The sequence below is a fragment of the Chelonia mydas genome, chromosome 8 (assembly GCF_015237465.2).
Source record: "Chelonia mydas isolate rCheMyd1 chromosome 8, rCheMyd1.pri.v2, whole genome shotgun sequence".
Lineage (NCBI taxonomy): Eukaryota > Metazoa > Chordata > Testudines > Cheloniidae > Chelonia > Chelonia mydas.
Window position 1 is genome coordinate 103,689,792 of NC_057854.1, and position 12,132 is coordinate 103,701,923.

The 12,132-nt window shown below is 51.4% G+C and overlaps 1 protein-coding gene across 6 annotated transcripts in view; it reads right to left on the reverse strand.

Annotated features, from left to right (window-relative positions):
- Positions 1–12,132, reverse strand: part of RNF220 (ring finger protein 220) — a 329,969-nt gene that overhangs the window by 108,670 nt on the left and 209,167 nt on the right. The window lies entirely within an intron of this gene.

Genomic DNA, 12,132 nt, shown 5'->3' on the forward strand with positions numbered 1-12,132 from the left:
GATTTTGTAACCAATTAGTTAGGATATTATTCTCAAGCCTCCCCAGGAAAGGGGGTGTGTAGGGCTTGGGGGGATATTTTGGCGGAAGACGTCTCCAAGTGGGCTCTTTCCCTGTTCTTTGTTTAACACGCTTGGTGGTGGCAGCATACGGTTCAAGGACAAGGCAATGTTTATACCTTGGGGACGTTTTTAACCTAAACTGGTAAGAATAAGCTTAGGGGGTCTTTCATGCGGGTCCCCACATCTGTACCCTAGAGTTCAGAGTGGGGAAGGAACCCTGACACAAACGCTGATGAGAAACGGTGCAGAAGGGAGACGGAAACATTGTGTTGGTCTACAGGGAAAAGGCCTCCTGGGATGATCCAAGGACTGTGTTGAAATTACGCTTGTTAAAAACAGGGGATGTGGAGCCAGAAGTTAATGAGCCAAAATGAGTATGTTGGCTATGAGAAAGAGATCTTGTGGCGAAAGAAAGACCAAAACCAGGAACAGGCAGGAAGAACAGCCAGAAGCCACTGGAGAGAGGCAGCCCACCGTCTCCTGGGAACCCGGGCCTTTGTCACCCTCGTCCATAAGGTATCCTGACCAGAACGGGCTGGAGAGAGAGAGACCCAGATGACGTCACCGCGCCCGCTGGCTTCAGCTGACTCCCAAGCCCCAGCTGGGATGACGGTTATTACCAGTTTTGATACCAACTAAGCAACGGCCAAACAAGAGGGGGGTTTGCCTTCTAAACACCAGATAAAAGGAAAGGGAACAAGGGATGGTGTTAAAATGAAATGCTTATTTAATGCTTTACCTTTCAAAGGCTTTAACTGATTTTCCTTCTTTTCTGTGTTTTAATACAAGGTTAAAAGGATTTTTAATGATGTGTTTGCCATGGTGCTAGGCAGGTTCAGGTCTCTGTATACCTTATTCAACATGGTTTAATATTGGACAGTGACTGGGTTATGTTAACACCTTTGGCCCATTTATTCCATCTAAATTAATACATCACCACCTACTGGGAGGACACCACAGTTATCACTAGGCTGCATGCCAGGGTCGCTTGGAGTTTCTCTAAGGCAGCAGGGAAAGAACTCAGATTCTACTGCTCCAAAAGCTCAGGCCCCTGCCATTTGATTTAAAAGGGGATGAGGATCCCCACTAGTGTTTTGCAGAGTAGGGTATATGACACCCAGTCAAGCAATTCTGATTCCATACACTAGAGGGTGGTGGTGCCCATAGACGCCAACCAGTTCCTCACAACTTTTTGCAGAGGTTTCCGTTCACTGCCTTGCAAACAGCACAGAATCGCTTCATGCAAACATAACTGGGCTTTGAGGGTATCGGTGTGCTCCCATGCCTGGGCTGATTCCTCACAGGGCAGATCCCAACAAACAGGCAGATAATCCACTGCAGGGCTTGGGAACTAGCCACCAGACAAAGTCGGGTCTCAGCAAAGATCCTGCCCTCTGGCTCACTAAGGTCAGCGCTGTAAAGCCGCAGGGCAAAGCAAGCAGCATGGATGTGGCCCTCCCTCCACAATGCAGCAAGAGGACAGCAAATAGCCTCACTGGGGACCTGTCCTGTTCTATGGGAGCTGAGCAGAGGCGGGGACAGAGAACTCATGCGTGTGCCCAGGACTGAGCGAGCAGGAGAGACAGCGAGCACGGGCGGACGTGTGAGCCCGTCTCAGCGTAGGACAGCATGTGAACACGTGAAAGGGGACGCAGGAGCGCGCAGGCGGGTATGTGGGATGTGCACGTGTAGGTGTAAGGGCGAGCACGAGTGACTGTGAGGCCACATCTACGCTTGGGGGCCACAACAGCATCGCTACAGTGCCGCAGTGATGCTGCTGTTGCCCACAGTCCAGACACAGCCCACAGCGATGGAGGGGCTTTTCCGTTACCGTAGGAACACGGAGCGATGGTAGCTGTGTCAACGGTAGCCTTCATTCGTCGATTTGGCTGCATCTACCCCCAGGGTTAGGTCAGTGTAGCTACATCAGTGTGGATTTGTTGACCTCCATTTAACGTGTAGGCCAGGCTTGCGTGGATGTGTGTGTGTGTGTGTGTCTGTGTGTGAGAGAGAGAGAGAGAGAGCCCTTGGGTGACAGCTTGAGTGCATGTGTCAGGGGGTGGACATGTGTGTTTCCATGTGCACGTGACTCCATGTGAGCACGTATGTGGGAGCGTGTGACCACAGGACCAACTGGGGGTCCATCTGAGTGTGGATGTGTGTGGCGGTCCCAGGGGGTGTGTCTGTGTATGGATGTATGAGGGGTTGTGAGCACGCCAGAAAATGTGCGTGTGACGGGGATGGAGTGAGGCTGTTGGTGTCTTTCCTTTGGCACAGGGACGGCGCCAGCCCTTCCACAACACCTCAGCAGCTACATGCCGAGCTCACGCTGGAAACCTGTCTCTTTGAGGTCTGTTCCACTGACGACCGGGCAGGAGGGAAGCACGGACAGCAGATCAACTCAGATGCCTCTGACGGTGAAGCCTGCTGCTCCGCAAACACACAGGGCTCTTCTGGCTCCGGGGAGCTCCTAGGTGCTGTCTAAGGGAACCAAGGGGTGAGACCGCCGATGGGCGAAGTTCAAGGCGTCCCTCCCTCGTCCCTTGGTTGTGAGTCTGGACTTGTAGGGACTCTCTGGGACCCAGAAACAGCAGCAGCCCAGGGCTGACACATTTACAGCTAGACTGGATGTAGGCCTTGGGAACTGCCTGTGGGGAACAGCCCTGCCTTGCCTGCAGCAACGGCCCAGGGGGGCGCTAAGAGATCTCTCCCCACCCCACCTCCATTTTGAACTCTAGGGTTCTGACGTGGAAGCCAAGGAGGTGCCAGTCACAGTCCACGAGAGCCCTGAGTGAGGGCCAGATCCTGAGCCAGCAGCCTCCACTCCCACCGACTCCACTGAGAGCTGAGCACCCGGCAGGATATGGCCCTAAATTTCAAGCCCTTTTGCTAGGGGAAGTTTCAGCAAGTTCCCCCGGCCCGGCTGGCGGCGTCAGCTGCTTGGCTCCAAACTCTGCACCTGGCTGACCATGGTCTTAGCCGAGCTGCCTTACACAGGCTGTGGGGCAAGCTTCTGCGAAGATCAATCAGGAGATGGGGAGGGTGTCCTCCGCTGCCTGGCAGAAAGTACCGTGAGGCACTTAATAGTACCTGTCCCCAGGATCTCCCAGGCATGGATTTATGCCTTGCGAGGTCACTGCTGTTGAGACTCTAATAACATGACTTTATTAGCTTTCTTGTTCCTTCTTTAAGATACAGTAGCAGGGGACGGGGGGAGGGAGCTGCCATACCTGGGAGGGGGGATTGGATAGGAAGCATCTGCCCTCGCGAATCCCCTTCTCGCTGACAAGAGGGAGAGGGAGAAAAATGATGCTCCTTCGAAATTTATCATGCACCCAATTACAATGTTAATTGGCAAGTCCCAGAAATCAATTAATTCGCAAATTTTTTTCAATTAAAAATTAAGATAAATCATAAAAACGTTATTAAGCAAAGGCCAAACTCCATGAACTTTTTTTTTTTTGTCGGCATCTGGATTTTTTTTTAATTTAAATAAAAAAAAAAAGAGCTGTGTTGCCAAAGCCTGATGCCCTTGAGTGTCTTTGCTGAAGCGCCGGGGGCTGTCATCAGCAGGACTGGGCTGAAGACAGATAAAAAAATATCGACCGGTCGGACACACTGCTTCTGTTTTATTGATCAGGCGGGAATTTAACTTGCTGTGCATATCCACCGTGTCAGCAAGGGCCACAGGCGAAATGAAAAATACTTGGCTTGGAGATGTCGCCTTGATATGGCGGAAGGGAGGGGCAGGGGGAAGAAGGGGAGAAAGGGAAGAAGCGATGAAAGAAACAAGCCAATGGGGGAAAAATAAGATGAAAAAAGAAAGAAAGAAAGAAAGAAAGAAAGAAAGAAAGAGAAAAGTTAGCACACAAGGGAGAGATAAGGAAAGGTTTCAATGTCTAGTTCTCTCTCTGTGACACTCATTCAGTTTCGTGCCCCCCCCCCGCCCCCGGAGCTATGTTCACATGTCTCACTGCTTTTAAGGGGACAGATTTACTATGTATTTCAATGGAGCTTTGTAAAAAAAAAATCTCACTCATAAATGTCTCTAATCTCACTCATTCAAAGCCTGGTAAGTCTGAGGCACTGGCTGCTCGGGGAGTGCAGAAGCAGCGCCTGCGTGCTGGCTGATGTGTTTATGTTCCTGGGCATAAATCTGGGAGACCGGAGGTGAGCGCCATGACCCCGACATGACATGTGCCAACAGAACTAATTTGGGTTTTACACACTCTATTTATCCTGTTGGGGCTTGGGAGTGCGCCGCGCTTGCCCCTTGGAGACCAGCGGCTTGGTTTGATTCTTTTGGGCGGCTGAAAGGAGGGGCAGGGCGGCCAGTCAATTTTTGCATCACGCAGGTCTCTCCCTGGTCCATGCTAGAAGCCTTCTTTGGTGACATAAAGTCCAGGAACTCCCTCTGGAATTAAACCAGGCCTGTGCACGTGGGGATCAGAGCTGTGCACGCAGCAGCCCGGTGTAAATGCTGTTGTAGGAGCAGGATTCCCCTAACCAGGGTGGATGGGGTGTGAGAGCCGTGCAGTCACACCGCGCTGTAGGCCCCATCTGCACTACATGTTCATACCAGCGGCAGGCCCCAGTTACAACACGGCAGCCCCCCAAGACAACTGAGGCTGGCAGTGAGGATGGGACTGAGTCATATTTGAAGCATGTTCCCAGGCTCCAGTGTTCTGGTCCCACTGGAGACAGGGCCCCATCCAGCTTCCTGGAGAGCGTGGAGATGGGGAGCTATCTCCTTCTTTCACAGCAGCCCTGGGAGACAGCCCTCTCGGCATCAGCGAGGGCAGAGGAACCGCTGCCAGGGCTGAGGCAGCAGTTTCTGCTCCCAGCTTGCCTGCCAAAGGAGGGAAGATAAAAAAGAGAGAGAGCGGGAAAGGGAAAAGATTGCCCATCCTAAGGGGAATGAGGAGGGAAGATTTAAATCCTGGCAGGATTCACTGAAAGCCTCTGTAGGCGCTGAAGCCACTGAAGTCCTTGGGTCTGGCTTTCCCTCCCTCACCATGAATCAAAGCTGGCACAATGGGATGAGCTGCTCTTCCCCCGTGAGCACCTACCCTGCTTTGAAAGGGACCTTCCTGCCGCCCCACTGCATCCCGCTCTGCTTCCCTCTCCCCAGCAGCGTTGGGTCTCCGCTTCCTGCCAACCGGAAAACCATTGGGAGCATTTTTCCTTTGCACCTAGCTTGAAGGAGCCAGCCTCAGCTGTATTTTGGGAAATGCCTTGCAATCAGCTGGGACGTAGGAGAGCGTGTGTGCTGGGCTGGCTCTCAGCACACTGGGAACTCCGCAAGGCAGCTTTGTCTCCGTGGGGCCCCTCGTTAACCCCTAGAATGCTGTGCACACCGAGACCTCACCCCCACTCTCTTCATGTGGGCCACAAAGCAGCCAAATAACAAGAGCCTGTTAACCAGGGAAGGTAGCAGCTAATGGAGGCTGCCCGGTGGGATTTTAAAATACGTATTTATTCAAATAGCTTGAACAAAGATCAACTGTGTTTGCTCCATAGTTGTTATTGTTTCCTGTGCACACAAATACTACAATGATGAGTGCAAGAAAGAAAGAAAGAAAGAAAGAAAGAAAGAAAGAAAGAAAGAAAGAAGCACTGTAGCTTCTTTAAGTAACTTTGTATCCTTGTTCATAACCTTTTATCCCAGGCAAATATCCCTGTGCCTCATGCAGCAAACGGTGCTTTAGGAAAGCTAAGTTTCCTTCTTTGTCCAGCGTTCCACGCGCATCCCTGTAACTAAGGCACCTGTTGAGCACCCCTACAAGGTGTTAAGAGCTGCTTATGATCAGCTGTTTCATGGTAAATCTAAAGAGTCATACGTCCTCTGAGCCTACAGTCTAGCTCTTTGAATAAGAAATCTAGAGAGTCTCCTGTTGACTGAGGCCACTCACACAGAAATAATATGACTAAAGCACAATTAGCAAGATTAAACCAAACCAAACTACATGAGACATAATACCGCCCTTAGACCAGGGCAATGCCTGAGTGCTTGAAATTACCTGGATCCAGGTAACAGAGAGACCCGATGGACACGGCTGGTTACAGTGCTGCACCAGAGACGTCAAAAGCTAATGCTGAGCCGGGCACTATGCACACATAGTGAGAGAGTCTCTACCCCCAAGAGCTACATACAAATAAAACAAAGGATGGGACGGGAGAAGTGACTTGCCCAAGGTCAGCCAGGTGATCAGTGGCAGAACAAGGAACAGAACCTAGGGGTACAGACTCAATGTGCATTGCCCCATTCCCCAGACTATGCTGCCTCCCAAATTTTAGTAATGACAGTTCACATCCATTTACAGCTATAAACTCACAGCACTGAAGTATAAGATTGAACAAGAGCATTAAGGTGGCAAAGTCAATCATCAGGTCACTAAAGACTATCATAATGCAGATGCACAAGGGGGCCAAATTAAGGTGACATGGGCATCCTTAGTTCTGGCATTTCCTCGCTTGTGTGTGCTTCACTTTGCAATCTTAATGTTCTTTTAACATAGGTGGTTTTTTTTCCGGTGCGTGTGCGTGGAGATAGTGTACATTCCTACAATTTTTAAAAAGCAAACAGGAAAACCAGAAATTCCATCATGTGGAACCACACTGACCCCTCTCCCCAACCTGAGTCAGCAAAAGGGCACAGTGCAGTCCTCTACTACTTGAGCTAACTTGGTAGCAGTAGAAGGCTCTTATCTTCTATATGAACCTGCCACTAGCGGGCCATGAGACACTGCTTTGCCAGTGGGTTTCCCAGCTATTTGTGACAGCAGAGGAATGCTGAGACTCGGGAATCCTAGGTTTCACTCCAGTGTTCTAGGGGCTACAGACCCTTCTGCCCCATCACTCCAGGTTCTCCCCGATCCACTTCTGCTCCTATACTCGCCTGCCTACCTCTTACACTCTCCTTCCCAGCTCCTGACATTGTTTCCCCTATTCACTTCTAGCTGCCCTGGCTCCTGCCCATCCCGCAGTCTCCTGGTTCTCAGACCCAGTATCACAGTTGTTTGGGAAGAACAACTGCAGTGAACGTCTTACTCAGTGCCTGTAGTCCTGGGCTGGAGCATGCTCAGTGCAGATAAAATCTCTGGAGAATTAAGAAGCCGAACTCTAACAAGTCTTTACTGAGCATGTGCAAACTGAGAATTTTATAGAGGCTCATAACTTGGCCAGATTTGGGCATATTTTCAAGCAGACAGCAAAAGCCACACCTCTGGCACCACCCACCCTCGACCAACTTCAAGTGCTTGCTCCAAATCATGGAGGCACCAGAGCATCTCAGTTTTTATTTGTATTTTATCTCGGACACAACAATGTATTTTTCCTTTATGTCATTCTCTGAAACAGCTGACCCGTTTTAGCTTAACTTTCCCCCCAAAATTCAGTTTGAGACAGACACCCAGCATTGGAAATTTCAGCCCATGTGATTTAAGTTTAAGTTATAAGCAACTAAAAAGAAGGGTCTAATAATGGAAAGTGTTAGGCAACGTTAATTATAGGCGTGTCATGACCAGCTCCACCAATAATATTCACCCAGACACACATTCTATGGCATATCCATTCATATATGTATATTGGGGCAAGTTTATGTATAAGGGGCCACCACATCAGTGGGCTGGCTGCACACAGAACAAACTGATCGTCATTCTGAGGGCACATTGCCCAGTTAGCTCCATCAGGAGCCATGTGGACGGGAGCGTGGTGGAGGCTGGGAAATTTAGCAAATAGCACCTGGTGAGGGGGTGCCGTAATGTGCCCTGCACTGTCTGGTGACCCCAGATTCACACAGGGCAGTCAAAGAGTGGGCTGCCGTTCACCCCTTTCCCTACACCACTTCCTTCCCCACCTTCCTGGGGCCACACGTTCCCGGTCAATCACACCAGGAGTGCCCTCTTCATGTGGCGGGATGGGGAGCGTGGTGCTTCCCTTGGGTGTGTGCTCGCAGCTCCCATTGGCATCAGCAGGAGCACGAGGCTGCATGCAGGGGATGGGATTGTGGGAATCTGGACGTTACGGAGATGCTTTTGATTCCTCAAACGACCCCCACCTCCTGGACAGGAGATGGAGATGCAACCCACGCTGCACTGAGAGACACTCAGACCGGCTTCGGGATATTACTGCCGGCCGAATTCCACAATAGACCTGATTGCTGCTTCCTGGCTACCCTGGAGCTGGTGTCAATAAATACATAACTATGGGCAAGACAGACAGGTGCAGGGCCTGATCCATGTATCTGTACAGGCTCAGTGGGACCTGGGGCACAAATACGTGCCATGCATATAGGTCTGATGTGGCACTGTTATTATTTATTATTTCTATTGTGCGAATGCCGAGAGGCCTAATCAAGGATCGGGTCCCCATGGGGCTGGGTGCGGCACACAGATAAAATGAACAGAGGGACCCTCCCCTAAAGAGTTTCTGGGACCGGTTCTACACCCAAACCCTATTCTTCACAACTGGCCTTTGGCTCCTTGGAACGGGTGCTTCCCAAAGGTAAGCTCCTACTTCATTTCTCTGCAGAGGGAGAGCATGAATTTTCCGGCACTGAAGGAGTTAATCCCATAACGCTGAGGCTTGTAGTTTTGTTTACTTTCAATTTATACCCTTCGCTTAAAGAGGGGAAAAAAAAGAAAAAAAGGGGGGGGGAAGAAAGCCAGGTGACATATTCTAAGAGGGAGCACCGAAAACGTGTTAAGCACTTCAAAATCTCATATATTCAATCGGCCTCTGGCAAGACATCTGCCTAATGTTAGCGCTTAAATATCCTTTTCCATTTTACATGCATTCAAGTCTCATTTGAGCGAAATGAAACGGTATTATTAAAGGGAGATTTTGCACAAATGGCCTGAATTTGACATGTCAAGTTCAATGAGGCTGTTACATATGTAACGCCGAGAAGGGCTCCGAGGCTGCTGGCTCTTGAAACAGCGCCAGTGGCTCCGAAATGAAATTTGCATGCAGCCCTCTCCCTTCCCTCCCTCCCTCGAAACGCTGAGCTGGGACTCGCGGGGCAGTTCTCAGGCCCCAGCCACTTTAAGGAGGGGTTTGGACCCAGATCCAAGGCTGAACCCTTCAGGTTGGGCCCATCTCAGCTCAAACCCACGCAACGTTTGAAGAGGCTTCTGGTAAATTCCACTTCACTACGTGCCGTGTTTCAATGACTGGCCTCAAAGCTGCTTCTCCCACCCCTGGTCTCGTCTCTTCTCTAGGCACAGCCCCTCAACGCAGGTGACTGCGCTCAGAGCTGGTTGCCAGCCCCTTGGGATGGCATCTAACCACACCAGCTCAGTCGCGCCCCTCCTTGCCTGAGAGTGGCTTTCCAACGGTCCCAAAGGGTGGGGCTCCCGCCCCTCCCTGTGGAGATGGTTCCACAGCCCCATAGATCTCGCCTGCAAGGAGCCTTTTCCTGCAGTTCAGCCCATCCTCCATCCCATCCCTCCTGTGAATACCCTGGGAATGCTTCCTCTTTCCACTGCTCCCCTTCCTTTGCCCCCACCCTCCCTCCGTATGTCACTACCTTCCTGCTGAGGAGCTGCCTAACCTCAAACCCAGCGTGTCAGGCAAGGTCGCCCCAGACCCAAAGGTCTGCTCCACCGGACCGGACCACTGCTCCTTCCAGCCCAGTATCCCACCTCTGGAAGCAGGCTGGCCTGGACGCTTTTAAGGCTGTGATGATGCCTGCAGAGTGGGTCTGAGGGGATCCACCTTGCCTCACTGTAAGTGCTGGCCATTTATTTTTGTTGCTGTAAATGATTCAGGTTTATTAAAACATCACCACACAAACCATGACTGGCTGTGTCCTCTGTTAAAAACTGAGCCCCGCTGGAAAGCAACCCCTCGGCATGTTTGTCCCCATCAGATTGATAAGTAACAGCTGCTCTGTCATTTTCATAATGACTCGGCATTGGCAGGGAGTGGGCTGGGCTCCTGCCCCGATCCCCATCACGTTTATAGCCCTTCCTTTATTTGTATGTTGATTGGATTATTTGAGATCATCATGAGTTTCTCTCTCCTCTCGGTGATGTGTTGCTCTCTTGCTCCCAGCTCTTCCTGTGGCCAGGCCTCCAGGGCAGGGAGCGGAAGAGCGGCCACTCGGATTGTTACAGCCAACCGGCCCTGCCTGGCTGGGAGAGCAAGGGGTTCGTTCCAGGTAAGGAGCCACATTTGTGTCCCGTTCCCCGGCGCTCCTGCTCACCGCCCCGGCAGGAGTTTCGGGGGCTCCCTCCCCGGCTAGGGCGGCCGCGGCCAGGAGGCGGGGAGAGAGCGGCAGGGCGATGAGCTGCTTTGTTGGAGATTAGCCTCTCTTGCCTGAATCCATAGAACAGATTGACTGTTATCTGTCATGGCACGGTGGGAGTCGTTATTTAATAATTAATAAAGACCTCTGATTCTTCTTCGCCGCACACGGGGCCGACCAGAGCCGGCCGGGGAAGAGAGGGCGAGCCAGAGAGAGCCGTCTGCTCTTTATCTGCCGCTGTTATTTAAAGGAATAATGCCATTCCTTTTCATTTGTCAGCTGGCCCACAATGGCCCTTGTCATGCTTTATGATTTAGGGTTTCCTTTCCTTTCCCATTAAACGCCACCTTCCCATCACCGCCTCGCACCAACCAGAGGCTGCTCTGCAGTTTCAGTTTCACTCTGATATTGGCCCAACTTCCTTGATGGGCTGCTCTGACCGCTAATTGCTTCTGTTCATTTAAACCTGTTCACTAATTTGCAGTGGCCCTTTATTAAGTTGGATGCAGCCCAAATTACACCATAAATTACGCACACAAGGGGACTGGGTGTCGCGTGGGATGAATGGATTGGCTGTTCCCTTTTTTTTTTCCTCCTCTCTCTCACTGTCTCTCTTTTAAAGAGCCATGGATCTGCACTCCAGCTGAGTGCCACCTGGGTGATGAATCTGGGAGGTCTCAATCCAGCCCCAGTTCAGGAGGTCTCTGCTGAGGTTCCCTCCATTCTCCCTTCATCTGCAGCTGATCGCAGTCATTGCTTGGCTGGAAAAATATCCCAGACTCAGCTGAGTCTGAAGTGGGCTCTCTCTCTTTCTCTCTCCAAACCTCAGCGGTGGTCTGACCAGGTGCTATGGGGCAATTAATCTGAGCCACTCCCCCACCCCCAACTCCCTTCCCTATCCCCCGGTGATGTAACTTAGCTTCCAGTCGGCAGTTTGATTCTTTTTCTCACCTTTTAATGACCGGGGAATTCATTAATAATTGAAATAAACACGCTCTTTTCCAAGGCTGCTGAGTTTTATTAAGGCAGGGGCAGGGATCTGCCAACCCTTGGCTGCAGTCATTCCCTAAATAACTGCTAGCAGTTAAACTGCAATTAATTTTTTTTTAAATAGGGGAACTTTGCCGTGCTGGGGAAAGCAGCAGGCAGTGAGAGCTGAAAGGCAGCCTGGGGCAGCAGGCTCTCTGCTAAATGCCTGCTGCCTTGGGGGGTTTGGTTTTGCCCCCTTGAGCCTGATACCTGCTGAAGCAAAGTACCAGGGATGCCTCGAGCTGACAGCCGTAAGTACCTGCTCGCCCGAAAGCTTGCAGCGCAGTGGGAAGCCGCATGTCCCTGGGTTTTAGCGGGGCCGGAGGAACATAAGAACGGCCACACTGGGTCAGACTAAAGGTCCATCTAGCCCAGCGTCCTGTCTGCCGACAGTGGCCAGTGCCAGGTGCCCCAGAGGGAATGAACAGAACAGGGAATCGCCCAGTGATCCATCCCCCGTCGCCCATTCCCAGCTCCTGGCAAACAGAGGCTAGGGACACCATCCCTGCCCATCCTGGCTACTAGCCATTGATGGACCTATTCATTAGTTTATGTCTAAGGAGTGCTTCCAAATCTCTGTCATCCTGCTGAGTTTGATGGGGGCTGGATCAGGGCCTGGGCTCCCAGGTGAAAACGAGTTTGTCGGATTTAGCTTCATGCCTACAACCCCTCCCCCCCACCACACACACCTCGCTCGCTATACTGGCAGGGCCTGCTTGGCAATTGCCCATGGCCCGCTGGCCCCGGAGAGACGCCTGCTCCCACGCCTGGATTTTAAGCTTTGGCGAGCTGGC